Here is a 17148-nt window from a genome sequence, read left to right on the forward strand (position 1 = left end):
CCCTTTGTCTCAGCTTCCTTGGTTATGACTAGTTTCTAGGATTTGAATCAAGACAAACTAGTCCATTGTTGATAAATTATAAATCTATACTTTATATGGTATCATAATTAGTTGATTTATGAAAGGTCATAAGTTATTGTAGAATTTCATTATGCAGTAATGATAACTGAACATCATTCAAAGCTAATATTATTCCCCTCTGTTTAACAGCTTGAGACGATCGCTTTTTCACTCCAACTTTTTTTTTGAAATCGAGAATTCCCCCGGAAGTAACATTTTGCGGACAAACTGGTTCCGACAATAGATTGGGAAGGTTTCTGACCTTATGGTCTATGGTTCTGACCTGGCTTCTCTAATCAAAAAGGTAAATATGTGTAACGTTAAAAAAAAAAAAAAGCGAAAAATAGCCCTGTGTAAATGAATGTCAACGTTTTGTCATTTGCCACCGTCTATTTTGAGTATTTGTAGATTTTAAATTGTGTTGCCTTCATTCCATCCACACCAAGCTAGCTCGCGCTAGATAGTTATGGGTAAGGCTGTTCATAGTAATGACAGATGGACGTGAAAGACGGTTCTGCAATTCCCTGCAACCAGAAGAGGCTTGTCACTACTAATACAGGTCAGTAATAATTATTTATTTACAATAGTTGCTGGTTATCTACAGCATGGCATCCACAGACTGAAAGACTTGGATGTTAGTCAATTAGAAAAGTATCATTGGTGTGTGCTTATCTCATGTTTGCTATGCCTCCCTTTCAGGCTCTCCTAAATGCTGCAATCCCAGATCACGAAGCTGATGCATTCACTCCACGCGCAGAGGAGGAGCCTCTGCTTCTGGACCCTGCAGTGCAATGGTTTCTAGGGGGCCTTTCCCACTGGGATGCAGAGCATTTCCTCTTCATTGCTGAGAGGGGCTACCTGTGTGAGCACAACTATGCCTCCTTCCCCCTGTTCCCTGTAATACTGTGGGGGCTGCCCCTCAGTGGCTGTCTTACACTGCGTGGACGCCTGCTACTGGCTGTTGCCTTGGGTAACAGCGCCCTCTTCCTGCTGAGTGTGATAGCACTCTATGGACTCGGCCGTGTGGTACTGCAGGACTGGCGTCTTGCTCTAGTCTCCAGTTTGCTCTACTGTCTCACCCCTGCCAATGTCTTCATGATGGATGGTTACTAAGAGAGCCTGTTTGCTGCACTGACCTTCGGGGGGCCTCTTTATCCTGGAGAGAGGATACACCCTCCGAGCCTGCCTGGCTCTGAGTATAGCCACTGCTGCACGAGCCAATGGACTTGTGAATGTAGGATTCTTGCTGTATCTGCCCCTGCAACAGGCGCTCTACAAGTACTGGGGACTGCGTAAGGACAATAATGGATACATCAAATGCCTACACTACACCTGGATCATCGCTCGTCTCCTGTTCACGGCTGCATTGGGCACAGCAGTTATTGCCCTCCCCTTCTTGGTCTTCCAGTACTATGGGTACAGGGCGTTCTGTACACCCTCTCTCTCCTTGGAGCAGATTTCCCCTGCCCTCATCCAGCTTGCTGAGGGTAAAGGCTACAGGGTCCCTGGCGAAAACGCACCCCCACCCCCACCCTGGTGCCTGCGACCCCTCCCCCTGCTCTACTCTCATATCCAGGATGTGTATTGGGATGTGGGCTTCCTGCTCTACTTCCAGCTTAAGCAGATACCCAACTTCCTGCTGGCGCTGCCCATGGCAACTCTGGACATGGTGGCAGCCTACATGTACTATAGGGATAACCCAGCCAGGTGTCTGAGACTGGGGCTGTGGGACAGAGGGGCAAACAAACGGCCAGACAAACCCACACCTGGATTTTACAGCCCCAGGGTGTTTTTATATGTGGTGCATGCTACAATGATCCTGGGATTTGGAACATTCTGCATGCATGTGCAGGTAAGGAACGAATCAGTGGAAAATATTTATGTAAGGGGATTTTAACAGGTTACACAAGACTTGTCTTCTTGTACTTATCCCAAAACCCCATTGTTCATTTACTGTCCTGCTGGAAGACATGCTCTATCCCCACGCGTTGGATTCTAGGGTACTTCATCTCCTATTGGCTTATGGGCCTGTAACTTCTTACAGTGGACTTGACCTGACACTTTCTACTGAAGACCTGATGTGTGCACAAAATACTATTTGAGGGCAATAATAATAGCTCTGAAGCGTGTCCATATTTTCTGCCTGCTTCATAAATAGACAGTGCCATTTTAGATAGCAATTGGCTACTCACCTCTGTTAGTGTTAGGCAATAAGGTTCAAGCGTTTTATTTGCACTCCATCTCACTTTCAGAAAATTGCTTATTATAATATTACCCCCCCCCCCCAAAAAAAAAATGTGATTTGCAATCCAGCATTGATGCACTAATTATTCCATTCACTTGAAAGTTCCATTATATCAAATTGTATCTGGAAAAAGTACAGGGTGCAGTTTGTGCTTTTGAGTGCAGGTGTTAATGACATTTTTTGTTTACTAAAGAGATATTGTGTAATAAAGCATCACAAATAATTAGCGTTTTTTGTTGATAGATTCTGCTTGCAGCATTTCAGCCATTGATTTCAGCACCAGAGACAGCAAGCCTTTCTAGTTGAAACGCCTAGAAAGTGAAGATCAAAAGTAAATGAAGCTAGCTAGCGAGCTTACTGAATTTAATACAGACCACACATGGCTAGCTACTGTAGTTGACCTTCTGATAAAACTTGCATCATTACTCTAGAACATTACTAGCAAATGACATTGAAACTTGAAAGGGGGAGCAGTGCACATAACTATGGATAGTCTAAAAACAAACGGTCTAAACTCAAAGGAGAGTGTGCAAGGTTTATTTTAGAATGTATTGTTTTGAATTATAATGACCCAACTGAAGCCGGGCGGGTGGGTTGTCCGCTTTGACACATCGCTCAATTAGAACGTGTCTCTATTATCACACAATGTAATTCACTTTTTTCGAGCTCATTTGAATTGGAAGTGGTAGCTGTCTGGTGAGTACGCAGGCCATGGAAGAACTGGGACATGGGGCCGTGCATTATCTTTCTGAAACATGAGGTGATGGCAGATGAATGGCACAATAATGGGCCTCTGCATTCAAATTGGCATCAATAAAATGCAGTTGTGTTCATTGTCCGAAGCTTATGCCTTCCCAAACCATAACCCCACCGCCACCATGTGGCACTCTGTTCAAAGCGTTGACATCAGCAAACTGTTTAACCAGACAACGTAGTTGACACACTGTCAGCCATCTGCCTGGTACAGTTGAAACTGGGATTCATCCGCGAAGAGCGCACTTCTCCAGCGTTCCAGTGGCCATTGAAGGTGAGCATTTGTCCACTGAAGTCTGTTACGACGCCAAACTGCAGCCAGGTCAAGGCCCTGCTGAGGATGGCGAGCATGCAGATGAGCTTCCCTGAGATGGTTTCTGACAGTTTGTGCAGAATTTGTTTGGTTGTGCAAACCCACACTTTCATCGGCTGTCTGGTCTCAGAAGATCCGCAGGTGCAGAAGCTGGATGTGGAGGTCCTGGTCTGGCATGGTTACACGTAGTCTGCGATTGTGAGGCCGGTTAAGCATGCGGCCAAATTCTCAAACGACGTTATGGTATAGGAATTAATATTAAATTAGCTTTGGTGGATATTTCTGCAGTCATCATGACAATTGCCCGCTCCCTCAACCTGAGACATCTGTGGCGTTGTCAAAACTGCCCATCCCCAGCACAAGGTGCACCTGTGCAATGATCGTGCTGTTTTTTCCAGATTGGCGGCTACCACCTTCCGAGGCTACGGTGAACATTTCATCCCATGTAGGAGCTGCACCTATTTTGCACAGTCCCGGGATAAAATTGACTGGCCAAATTTCCAATGTGGAAACTCAGCTTATTGAGGAATATGTCTGAGCTGCTGACCAACCATTTCGCCCACCTGCTTCCAGAGATTCCTGCTCCATCATCTACCCTGTCTCCTGAGGGTCCAGCTCAGGGGGTTTCTACCACAGGCCTCTACCCCTGGGCTCCCTCTCACATCAGGCCTCGAGGGTGTCTGAGGCTCCAGCATCCCATTGGTCCCCAAGGAGGTACAGAAAAGGCCGGACATCCACGGCCATTCCCCAATAAAACACATTTAGAATTGAGCCAAGTAAAATTGCAATAGTGGGATGGCGCTAAATACTTTGCAGATTGGGACTAGGACTATGAGAAAGAGTCTGTAGAATTTGGCTTTAAGGCCTGTTTTAAAAGTTCAGATGGACAGGGAGAGTATTCCGAAGGTGAGGGTAAAGGGAGCAGAAGGCTCTGCTCTCCATAGTTCGGAGACGTGTCTCAATCCGTTCAAAGCTTTAAATACAAGCAGGAGGATTTTGAAGTCGATCCTGTAGTTGATCCTGTAGTTGACCGGTAGCCAGTGGAGTTGGACCAGGATCGGGGTGATATGGTCTGACTTCTTGGTACCTGGCAGCACTGTTCTTGATTAGTTGGAGCCTCTGTAGTGTGCCCCCCCCCCCCCCCCAAACAGCATGTTGCCTTAGTCGTTCTGAGAGATGATAAAGGCGTGGATGAGTTTCTATACATCTGGCTGGGAGAGTGATGACCCGGGCAATGTTTTTTCGAAGGAAAAATTATACTTTACATATTTTTTCATGTGGGCATCGAAAGACAGGAAAGGCTCAAACTTGACTCCCAGGTTGGAGATAAGAGGACATATAGATGGCCTGGCTGTTGATTAAAGGGCAAATGTTTCCAACACTGGTGACCTGCTTGGGTGTCCCAATAAGCAAAGCCTCAGTCTTGCTACTGTTCAACTGGAGGTAGTTCTCTCTCATCCATGCCCTAGGCAGCTGCTGAGTTTTACTGGAGTAGAGATGGTGTCCAGTAAACCTGGGTATTGTTAGCATAGCAGTTGTTATAGTCTGAGGATTTGGCCCGAGAGGGAGTATGTAAATTAAAAACAGGATAGGCCCCAGCACGGACCAAGATTGAACTCTTTGGCCTGAATGCCAAGCGTCACGTCTGGAGGAAACCTGGCACCATCCCTACAGGGAAGCATGGTGGTGGCAGCATCATGCTGTGGGGATGTTTTTCAGCGGCAGGGACTGGGAGACTAGTCAGGATCGAGGGAAAGATGAACAGAGCAAAGTACAGAGAGATCCTTGATGAAAACCTTCTCCATAGCGCTCAGGACCTCAGACTGGGGGCAGAGGTTCACCTTCCAACAGGACAATGACCTTAAGCACACAGCCAAGACAACGCAGGAGTGGCTTCGGGACAAGTCTCAATGTCCTTAAGTGGCCCAGCCAGAGCCTGGACTTACCTGGAGGGACCTGAAAATAGCTGTGCAGCGACGCTAACCATCCAATCTGACAGAGCTTGAGAGGATCTGCAGAGAAGAATGGGAGCAACTCCCCAAATACAGGTGTGCCATGCTTGTAGCATCATACCCAAGAAGTCAATACCAGAGGTGACCAACCTCGCGCCACTGATCCCTGATTTCCTGGTGAGCAGACTTCCATTCCAGCCCAGCAATAGCACACTTGATTATTAAGTTTGATATATTGAACCAGGCGTGTTAGTGCTGGGCTGAAACAGAAGTGTGCACACCCAGCAGGGTTGGCCGGCTCCAGTTGTAATAGGTTTATACATTGTGTGTGACTTTGAAACTGTTTTCTTTTGTAAACAAAATTTGCCAACATGTATACCATGGATTATATGTGTACCTAAGGATGTACCCTTATTCTCTTGGGACATTCATTGGGACCTCTGCAGACAACTCTCTGAGGACAGAAAACATCACAAAGAATCAGGCAGCATTATACTAAAATTAGACAGCCCTGAATAGTATGTTGCTATCTCACTCTGTCCTCAGTTTTTCTCTCTAGGAACTGGAGAATATTTTTACAATGTCCTCTCACATAGGTACCTGCCCTATCCAGAGTAGCCTACTCTCCCTTCTATGACAGCTGGAACTGCTAGCTAATCCCTTCATCCTATTCCATGGTTGTTAGCTAGCTAGCTACCTACCTAGCTACAAATGCATTTAGTTACAACGATAAATACATTAAGATAGCTAGCTAACTAGCTAATATAAAGTTAACAAGCTGGTGATATTTAATTCACTTAGCTAGTCATACAGTATGTAAAGTTAGCTAACTACGGTAGCCAAAGCTAGCTAATAATACATAATTTTGATAATTTTCTAAATATATTTACTTACTTGAATAGGTTCTCCCACTGCCTCAGTTTTCTGGGTCCTTAGAAAAAAAAATTGCAATCTTCCCGAAGTTTACAGTGGTAGCAGAACGCAGCTTGTCAAGTGGACCATTGGAGGCATCGAACACACTGACTCTGGTCTTCCAACATGGCGCCTGGCGCAGTTGCTAGGTGATTTGTGACACAACTGCAAGCCCCCTATAGCCTATTTAGTGAGTTCAGACCCCTTCAGTTATTTTGGGGGGGGGGGTAAAATATTCTAGTGACATTCAGCTACGTTTCAAGCTACCCTTAGGGAGTGTTGACACCAATGGTTTCATTTGTGGCAGAATTGAGGGGGGAAAGTAGCCAAAGGAGAGCGGGAGAATCTGTCTGCAACATAAATCACATAAATGGTGCACAAGGGGAGTGGGGTGCGGCGGGAGAGGGGCCAAAACCACTATGTCGGGGACCAAAGCAAGGTAAATTGGTGCTGTGATGTCATCTAGTGTTAGAGTTGCGTAAATTCGAATCTGGTATCAGGATAAATATAACAATGAGTCACCGATTGTATACTATGTATTTTTTATTAGCTAAGTAATAAATGGCAAATGCAACTTTCGTATATAAGGTCTCACTGTAATACCACGCAGGGCAGAACAGAGAACTGACAGGATGTATGTAAACAGTGTTCTTATACTGTGATGGACATCGGTCCAACCCGTCTGTTGGCCTATCACAGTAGAGGCTGGGCGTGGATTAAACTTGCTCAACCTATCGCAGGCACTCAGCCGGGCCCCCGCCTCTTGGCGCTTCTTGGAGTCCTCCCTCCGTCGATGTATAGATTCTTACTGTTCTGGTATCGCAGCCTAGTTATAACAGTTGCTCAGTTCCTGCTATTGTGTTGTTCAGTATTTTTCCATCTCAGTTAAACCTCGATGACCACCCCTCCCTATCACAACTTTGTAATATACAGCAAGTCACACCATGTGCTCAATATTGTTACATACAAACACAAGGACAAAGCATCTGCTGGGCTGTTATCTAAAGTTTTGCAACATGCAGGTCACATCACGTTACTCAGTTCTTGTCACACACACAAACAGGCAAGTAGCAAGCAGTTGTTTAATCTCATAATGATGCTCCAGTGCACAAATGCAGATACCTCACACAACCAACATAAGATAATATTTAATCATATACAGTGCCTTGCGAAAGTATTCGGCCCCCTTGAACTTTGCGACCTTTTGCCACATTTCAGGCTTCAAACATAAAAATATAAAACTGTATTTTTTTGTGAAGAATCAACAACAAGTGGGACACAATCATGAAGTGGAACGACATTTATTGGATATTTCAAACTTTTTTAACAAATCAAAAACTGAAAAATTGGGCGTGCAAAATTATTCACCCCCTTTAAGTTAATACTTTGTAGCGCCACCTTTTGCTGCGATTACAGCTGTAAGTTGCTTGCGGTATGTCTCTATCAGTTTTTCACATCGAGAGACTGACATTTTTTCCCATTCCTCCTTGCAAAACAGCTCGAGCTCAGTGAGGTTGGATGGAGAGCATTTGTGAACAGCAGTTTTCAGTTCTTTCCACAGATTCTCGATTGGATTCAGGTCTGGACTTTGACTTGGCCATTCTAACACCTGGATATGTTTATTTTTGAACCATTCCATTGTAGATTTTGCTTTATGTTTTGGATCAATGTCTTGTTGGAAGACAAATCTCCGTCCCAGTCTCAGGTCTTTTGCAGACTCCATCAGGTTTTCTTCCAGAATGGTCCTGTATTTGGCTCCATCCATCTTCCCATCAATTTTAACCATCTTCCCTGTCCCTGCTGAAGAAAAGCAGGCCCAAACCATGATGCTGCCACCACCATGTTTGACAGTGGGGATGGTGTGTTCAGCTGTGTTGCTTTTACACCAAACATAACGTTTTGCATTGTTGCCAAAAAGTTCAATTTTGGTTTCATCTGACCAGAGCACCTTCTTCCACATGTTTGGTGTGTCTCCCAGGTGGCTTGTGGCAAACTTTAAACAACACTTTTTATGGATATCTTTAAGAAATGGCTTTCTTCTTGCCACTCTTCCAGAAAGGCCAGATTTGTGCAATATACGACTGATTGTTGTCCTATGGACAGAGTCTCCCACCTCAGCTGTAGATCTCTGCAGTTCATCCAGAGTGATCATGGGCCTCTTGGCTGCATCTCTGATCAGTCTTCTCCTTGTATGAGCTGAACGTTTAGAGGGACGGCCAGGTCTTGGTAGATTTGCAGTGGTCTGATACTCCTTCCATTTCAATATTATCGCTTGCACAGTGCTCCTTGGGATGTTTAAAGCTTGGGAAATCTTTTTGTATCCAAATCCGGCTTTAAACTTCTTCACAACAGTATCTCGGACCTGCCTGGTGTGTTCCTTGTTCTTCATGATGCTCTCTGCGCTTTTAACGGACCTCTGAGACTATCACAGTGCAGGTGCATTTATACGGAGACTTGATTACACACAGGTGGATTGTATTTATCATCATTAGTCATTTAGGTCAACATTGGATCATTCAGAGATCCTCACTGAACTTCTGGAGAGGGTTTGCTGCACTGAAAGTAAAGGGGCTGAATAATTTTGCACGCCCAATTTTTCAGTTTTTGATTTGTTAAAAAAGTTTGAAATATCCAATAAATGTCGTTCCACTTCATTATTGTGTCCCACTTGTTGTTGATTCTTCACAAAAAAATACAGTTTTATATCTTTATGTTTAAAGCCTGAAATGTGGCAAAAGGTCGCAAAGTTCAAGGGGGCCGAATACTTTCGCAAGGCACTGTATATGGTAATGGCTATAATGTAAAACACAGAATCCCACAATCCCCCAAAGGGTGTGAATAAAAATTCAGCAATGAATCATATAACAGTTACAAAGTTTAAAATACCTTCATGTCCTCCATTCTATCCCACTATGTACTAGATTGGCTACCAGCCACCTAAGAACTTAAAGCCCTCATGTCAAAAGAGAACAACAGCTCATTTAAAAACAGTATAAAGGAAATGGTGTTAAATTTAAGTCCCCCTTTTGACACCCGCTAGGGTGTCACTCATTATCCTTTTTTGTCAGCGGTCCCAACATAGTAATATGTTAATAGCATTTCATGAAAATAATAAAACGTTTAACTTTTTTTAAATATTTTTTTTTACAGAAAAATAGGAAAAAAATCAACAAGTGATATATGCTTTTGTCTCCCCCTTTGACAAAAACAGGATACAACTTTATTGTTTATTGACATGTAAGATGTAGGATAAAACTTTGGTCATGGAAAACAGAGTAAAGCAGAGCAAAGCATTATTATAAACCATCTGGTCCTCTCAGCTACTCCTATCCTGCACCAGGTGGGCTCCATGCCACCCAGGGACTCCAAACCTTCACAACAGGGAGAACAAACATACTGGAAAGAAAACTTAACATAAAACAAAAATGTAAAACAAGGAACTGTGGTGGTGTAATATTTATTCTACTACCTCACCCACAGCATACCATGGGTCATCCTCAGTTAGTCCCATCCTCCCCTGAATGCATGATTCAGTATCAGCATCTCCAACTGGAGCATCAAGCAAAGGCATCATGCCTGAAGCCTTCACCACATCTGTAACAGACTTCTTAAAACACGGTATGAAGCAAGCAGCACAACACATCAATAATAAAAAATACAAGAATTAGGGTCAGAAATCCAGTAACCACCATACCAGTGTACTTACCAAACCAGGCTCCCAACCAAGAGAACAGTCCAGACTCCTCCACCCCCGCCATGGTCCTCATCTCAGCAAATAGTGCATCAAGCCCACTAAGGGCCTTAGATATACTACCATCTGGACTGGTGTTATTAGGAATATACGTGCAACATTGTTCACCAAACATCTTGCAGACACCCCCCTGACTGGCAAGAAGCATATCTAAAGCAAGTCTATTCTGTCTGGCAACCCTAGATGTGGCCTCAAGCTGTTCAGACATACCAGTGAGTGCATCACGGGAGTAATTCACAAAACGCTGTTAATTATAGTAGATATAATTAATCCATGCAGTCTGTTTAGCATCCACTATGGCTGGACCCATAATAGGTAGTAAGCCAGAGTCATCGTTCCTACCTAATGCCTGACATTCATGAGGAACCCCAACAGGCACCCCCAACAGATTAGTGTGTATGTCAACTCCATCCTCCGTCCATGGAGCACTACGTCTATGTCTTTCATGGGATGGAATGTTTTCAGGTCCCCTGGATACAGAACCCAACAGCTGCTCAGCAGTAACATCAACAATGGTCAGTGGAATTATCAAACTGGTCAGAGCACACGTACCTTGCCAGTCTCCTCTAAGAATGGGTCTCAGTACTATTTTTGGGTCCACAGATCCACCACACATCAGCCAGACCACTAGTTTGGTTTAGGCCTGCAACTGGCCAAGTGGCATTAATGGTTATGTTACTACTGCAATCAGCTTCAGGCAATCTCCCATAATCAATGCCATTACCTGTACCCGTGATGCAACTGTAGTTGCCCCCATATGCCTTAACACCCCAAGGGGCCCGATGAGGAGGTACTGTAGGAAACACAAGGCTCAAAGAGGAACAGAGTTAAATTGGGCTAAACCTGGTAAAAACCTCTCAGAATACACAACCACCCCTCTCCTTCTCCTATAGCAAATGGATGTGTAGACAGAATAGGTCTAGCATGACCACATATAATGCAGTCCTTTCTTTTCAGGTTCTTATACGTATACCTCATATAGGACCGCCACAAATTGTCCCTACCATCAAAACCAGTCTCCGTACCTAATTGATCAATAGCTGAATAGTCTCTAACGTTATTTACCTGAATGGGATTTGACACAGTGGTGGTAGGTGGCAGGTGAAGTCCAGGGCTGGTAGAGGAGTGTGTCTGGCTCTGGTTCGTCTGGGACCTCTGTGGTTTTGGCAGCACCTTAATAGAAAACACACCCATCGTGTCTGTCCCGGTCCTTTGTAGTCCGAGGGTGTAAGTGCCTGCATCAGAGAGCTTAATAGTTTTGATGGTTAGTAGGATTTCATCACCTTTACAAAGTTCAACAGTGCTCCCAGGTTTCCCCCATATCATGGAAAACCTATCCACCTTTGTGGGATCCCCTATGCTATAAGGATACCCTCTTCTCCAATCCCAGAACAGTCCCAAATTGGTTTTCATGTAATCCCCATACGGACACCCTCCCCCATTACACAGGTACACTGGCACTCCTGTACACAGGTGTCAAAACCAAACACAAATATCTCAATTTCTTCCCTGCCCTGTTGGCTCAAAATATGTCCCAAATACTTAACATGAGTCTACCATCATTAAAACTTATCCTAGCTAATTTTTACACCACATTCATCAGAGAAAATATAATGACACTATAATGTAAATTTCACTGCCTTTTTGTATTAAATTACCTTAATATCAGTATTACAAATGACCCTAGATTCTTCATCCAATGAGGCTGATCAGACCACAAAGGAAAGTTACAATGGAGGTCATAAGTCATACCACCCCTCCAAAGAAGTGTTTCTTACTATATTAAACAACATTCCTTTATCAAAAGATTTCACCTATTTAATTAAGACTCAGAAAATAAAAACTTCTAATATTTCATATGTGAGTGTACCCCTTTAAGATATCATGTCTCTGGGAACATGGAAATCCCCTTAACCCAAACGTTTACTACAAAAACAAAACCTAATCATTATGATAATCCCCTCAAACTCATATAATTCGTTTTAAATTTCCTCGATGTTTCATGTCTTACATTGGTGTTTCTCCAAATTGTCTCCCCAAAATACTTCTTAAACACCCTGCCATTAGAGACACACAACTGTGATAAACGTACACTGTCCCTTTAACATAAAATAAACTCAGCCTGCAATCTACTTTGTGGGCCTTTCATTGTTCCCCATAATGAAAACAGATCATTCGTCTACAGTCGTAATAGCATCTATAGTCCCTCAGCATCTTTACTTGTATTTTTATACAAATTCATTTAAATTGACTTACTGAAATTCAGTCGCCGTGTTCCTCAATTGTTTGCAGATGATGTGTCTCCTCCTGGGCAGCTCACATTAAGGGTCTGGGCGGGTCCTCGTCGTCTTATGGTCAGACGGGAATTTCCCTCACCCTTCATAAAATGTGCCACTGGTTTTTCCTCGCAGACCCTCACTGGAAAGCTCCGCAGACAGAATCAATAATCTAGTTTGTGAGGGCAAATTGTCGTGACATGCATTTTTCTGGATTTTTTTGTTATTCTGTCTCTCACTGTTCAAATAAACCTACCATTAAAATTATAGACTGGTAATTTCTTTGTCAGTGGGCAAACGTACAAAATCAGCAGAAGATCAAATACTTTTTTCCCCTCACTGTATAGCCAGCCCAATTCTGATTTTTATTTTCACTAGTTGGTCTTTTGACCAATCAGATCAACTCTGAAAAATATCTGATGTGATTGGTCCAAATACCAATGAGAGAAGAAAATATCAGAATTGGGATGCCTGTGTTAAATGCGACCATAATGATGTAGCTTATGTCTCTGATTCATTTTTCAGCAGAAATAAAATGGTGGCGATTTTAAGTAACATTCCAAAATTGTATTATGAAAGCTGTTATGAAAACTGATATTGCAATAGCGCAAGAATGGGGGCAAAACTATCCGCGTTTTGTGTGAGGTAATCTTTATAGTTATGCTGTCATATAGCCAGAGTTGCTGAAAAAAATAACTCTGCCTCCCAATAGCCAATGTTTGCACATTAGATCGCTATTGACTGTGTGTCTGTGTCTAGCTTTTTTGATATGCTGCGTACATGCAGTACCAGTCAAAAGTTGATACCTACTCATTCAAGGGTTTTTCTTTATTTTACTATATTCTACATTGTAGAATAATAGTGAAGACAACACTATGAAATATGCATATGGAATCATGTATTAACCAAAAAAAGTGTTAAACAAAAATATATATTTTTATTTTAGATTCTTCAAAGTAGCCACCCTTTGCCTTGATGACAGCTTTGCACATTCTTGGCATTCTCTCAACCAGCTTCATGAGGAATGCTTTTCTAACAGTCTTGAAGGAGCTCCCACATATGCTGAGCACTTGTTGGGATCTTTTCCTTCACTCTGCGGTCCAACTCATCCCAAACCATCTCAATTTGGTTGAGGTCGGGTGATTGTTGAGGCCAGGTCATCTGATGCAGCACTCCATCACTCTCCTTCTTGGTCAAATAGCCCTTACACAGCCTGGAGGTGTGTTGGGTCATTGTCCTGTTGAAAACAAATGATAGTCCCACTAAGCCCAAACCAGATGGGATGGCGTATCAATGCAGAATGCTGTGGTAGCCTTGCTGGTTAAGTGTGCCTTGAATTCAAAATAAATTACAGTGTCACTAGCAAGGCACCCCCACACTTCCTCCTCCATTCTTCACGTGGGAACTACACATGCAGAGATTATCCATTCAGCTACTCTGCTTCTCTCAAAGACACAACGGTTGGATCCAAAAATCCCCAAACTCATCAGACCAAAATGACAGTTTTCCACCTGTCTAATGTACATTGCTCGTGTTTCTTGGCCCAAGAAAGTCTATTCTTATGTTTCTTGGCCCAAGAAAGTCTCTTCTTATTGGTGTCCTTTAGTAGTGTTTTTTTTTTTTTTTTTAACAGCAATTCGACCATGACGGCCTGATTCATGTAGTCTCCTCTCAACAGTGAATGTTGAGATGTGTCTGTTACTTGAACTGTGTCTGTTACTACTTGAATGAAGCATTTATTTGGGATGCAATCTGAGGTACAGTTAACTTATCCTCTGGAGCAGAGGTAACTCTGGGTCTTCCTTTCCATTGGCGGTCCTCAGAGCTAGTTTCATCATAGTGCTTGATGGTTTTTGGGACTGCACTTGAAGAAACTTTCAACGTTCTTGAAATTATCCGTATTGACTGACCTTCATGTCTTAAAGTAATAATGGACTGTTGTTACCCTTTACTTATTTGGTCTTTTACCAAATAGGACAATCTTCTGTAAACCACCCCTACCTTGTCACAACAACTGATTGGCACAAAACGCATTAAGGAAAGAAATTCCACAAATTAACTTAAGGTACAATCATTGAAATGCATCCCAGGTGATTACTCCATGAAGCTGGATGAGATAATGCCAAGAGTGTGCAAAGCCGTCAAGGCTAAGGGTGACTACTTTGAAGAACCTCAAATATATTTTAGCGGTTCCTGCACATGCGCAGAAATCTCAGCATCTTTAGTCCAGAAAATACCTGTCCCAGAGAATTCCGAACCGCAGCCACTCTGTAATTCTTTCATTTAAGTCATTTAGCAGACACTTTTGTAGATAAGATTGGTAGAGCATGGCAGTTGCAACGTCAGGGTTGTGGTCAAGTTCGAGAAAAAATGATGCACTGCAAGTCACTCTAGATAAAAGGTTTTTGAAAAATGTGTTCCGTGATTCATCCAATGGCATTAAGGAGTATACCACCTCAGTCACCTGCTTCATCAATAAGTGCATTGAGGACGTCGTCCCCACAGTGGCTGTACGTACATATCCCAACCAGAAGCCATGGATTACAGGCAACATCCACAACAAGATAAAGGCTAGAGCTGCCGCTTTCAAGGAGCAGGAGACTAATTCGGACGCTTATAAGAAATCCTGCTATGCCCTCAGACGAACCATCAAACAGGCATAGTGTCAAAACTGGACTAAGATTGAATCCTACGACACCGGCTCTGACATTTGTTGGATATGGCGAGCTGCCCAGTAACGCGAGCCTACCAGATGAGCCAAATGCTTTTCATGCTCGCTTCGAGACAAGCAACACTAAAGCATGCATGAGAGCACCAGCTGTTCTGGACGATTGTGTGATCACGCTCTCCGTAGGCCACGTGAGCAAGACCTTTTAAACAGGTCAACATTCACAAGGCCGCGGGGCCAGAAGGATTACCAGGGCGTGTTCTCAGAGCATGTGCGGACCAACTGACAACTGTCTTCACTAACATTTTCAACCTCTCCCTGACCGAGTCTGTAATACCCACGTTTCATACAGATCACCATAGTCTCTGTGCCCAAGAATGCGAAGGTAACCTGCCTAAATGACTACCGCCCCGTAGCACTCACGTTAGTAGCCATGAAGTGCTTGAAAAGGCTTGTCATGGCTCACATCAACAGCATCATCCCGGAAACCCTAGACCCACTTCAATTTGCCTACCGCCCCAATAGATTGTAAATAAGAATTTGTTCTTAACTGACTTGCTTAGTTAAATAAAGGTTAAAAAAAATGCAAGGCTCCCCAGAGGGTCTTCCCAACTCATTACCGGGGGTAAACTACCTGCCCTCCAGGACACCTAGAGCACCCGATGTCACAGGAAGGCCAAAAAGATCATCAAGGACATCAACCACCCGAGCCACTGCCAGTTTACCCCGCTATCACCCAGAAGGCGAGGTCAGTACAGGCGCATCAAAGCTGGGACAGAGAGACAGAAAAACAGCTTCTATCTCAAGGCCATCAGACTGTTAAACAGCCATTACTAGCACAGAGGCTGCTGCCTATAGGCATAGGCTAGAAATCACTGGCCACTTTAAGGAATGGATTGATTGTCACTTAATGTTTACATATCTTGCATTACTCATCTCATATGTATATACTGTATTCTATACTACTGTATCTTAGTTAGGTCTGCTCTGACATCGCTCGTCTATATATGTAAACTCAGCAAAAAAATAGTCCTCTCACTGTCAACTGCGTTTATTTTCAGCAAACTTAACATGTGTAAATATTTGTATGAACATAAGATTCAATTAAGACCAACTGAACAAGTTCCACAGACATGTGACAAACAGAAATGGAATAATGTGTCCCTGAACAAAGGGGGGTCAAAATCAAAAGTAACAGTCTGTATCTGGTGTGGCCACCAGCTGCATTAAGTACTGCAGTGCATCTCCTCCTCATGGACTGCACCAGATTTGTCAGTTCTGTGCAGTGCTGTGAGATGTTACCCCACTCTTCCACCAAGGCACCTGCAAGTTCCCGTACATTTCTGGGGGGAATGGCCCTAGCCATCTCCCTCCGATTCAACAGGTCCCAAATGTGCTCAATGGGATTGAGATCCGGGCTCTTCGCTGGCCATGGCAGAACACTGACATTCCTGTCTTGCAGGAAATCACGCACAGAACGAGCAGTATGGCTGGTGGCATTGTTGTGCTGGAGGGTCATGTCAGGATGAGCCTGCAGGAAGGGTACCACATGAGGGAGGAGGATGTCTTCCCTGTAACGCACAGCGTTGAGATTGCCTGCAATGACAACAGGCTCAGTCCGATGATGCTGTGACACACCGCCCCAGACCATGTCGGACACTCCACCTCCAAATCGATCCCGCTCCAGAGTACAGCCCTCGGTGTAACGCTCATTCCTTCGACGATAAACGTGAATCTGACCTTCACCCCTGGTGAGACAAAACCGCGACTCATCAGAGAAGAGCACTTTTTGCCAGTCCTGTCTGGTCCAGCGACGGTGGGTTTGTGCCCATAGGCGACGTTGTTGCTGGTGATGTCTAGTGAGGACTTGCCTTGTAACAGGCCTTCAAGCCCTCAGTCCAGCCTCTCTCAGCCTATTGCGGACAGTCTGAGCACTGATGGAAGGATTGTTCGTTCCTGGTGTATCTCAGGCAGTTGTTGCCATCCTGTACCTGTCCCGCAGGTGTAATGTTCGGATGTACCGATCCTGTGCAGGTGTTGTTACACGTGGTCTGCCACTGCGAGGACGATCAGCTGTCTGTCCTGTCTCCCTGTAATGCTGTCTTAGGCGTCTCACAGTACTGACATTGCAATTTATTGCCTTGCCACATCTGCAGTCCTCTTGCCTCCTTGCAGCATGCTTAAGGCATGTTTACGCAGATGAGCAGGGACCCTGGGC

The 17148-nt window shown here is 44.0% G+C and overlaps 1 pseudogene; it reads left to right on the forward strand.

The window, feature by feature from the left end:
* LOC139377344 (GPI mannosyltransferase 2-like) overlaps window positions 1-2321 on the forward strand; it is a 3403-nt pseudogene extending 1082 nt beyond the window's left edge.
* The last annotated feature ends 14827 nt before the right edge of the window (window positions 2322-17148 follow it).

Source organism: Oncorhynchus clarkii, chromosome 2, assembly GCF_045791955.1.
Source record: "Oncorhynchus clarkii lewisi isolate Uvic-CL-2024 chromosome 2, UVic_Ocla_1.0, whole genome shotgun sequence".
In the NCBI taxonomy this organism is placed as follows: Eukaryota; Metazoa; Chordata; class Actinopteri; order Salmoniformes; family Salmonidae; genus Oncorhynchus; species Oncorhynchus clarkii.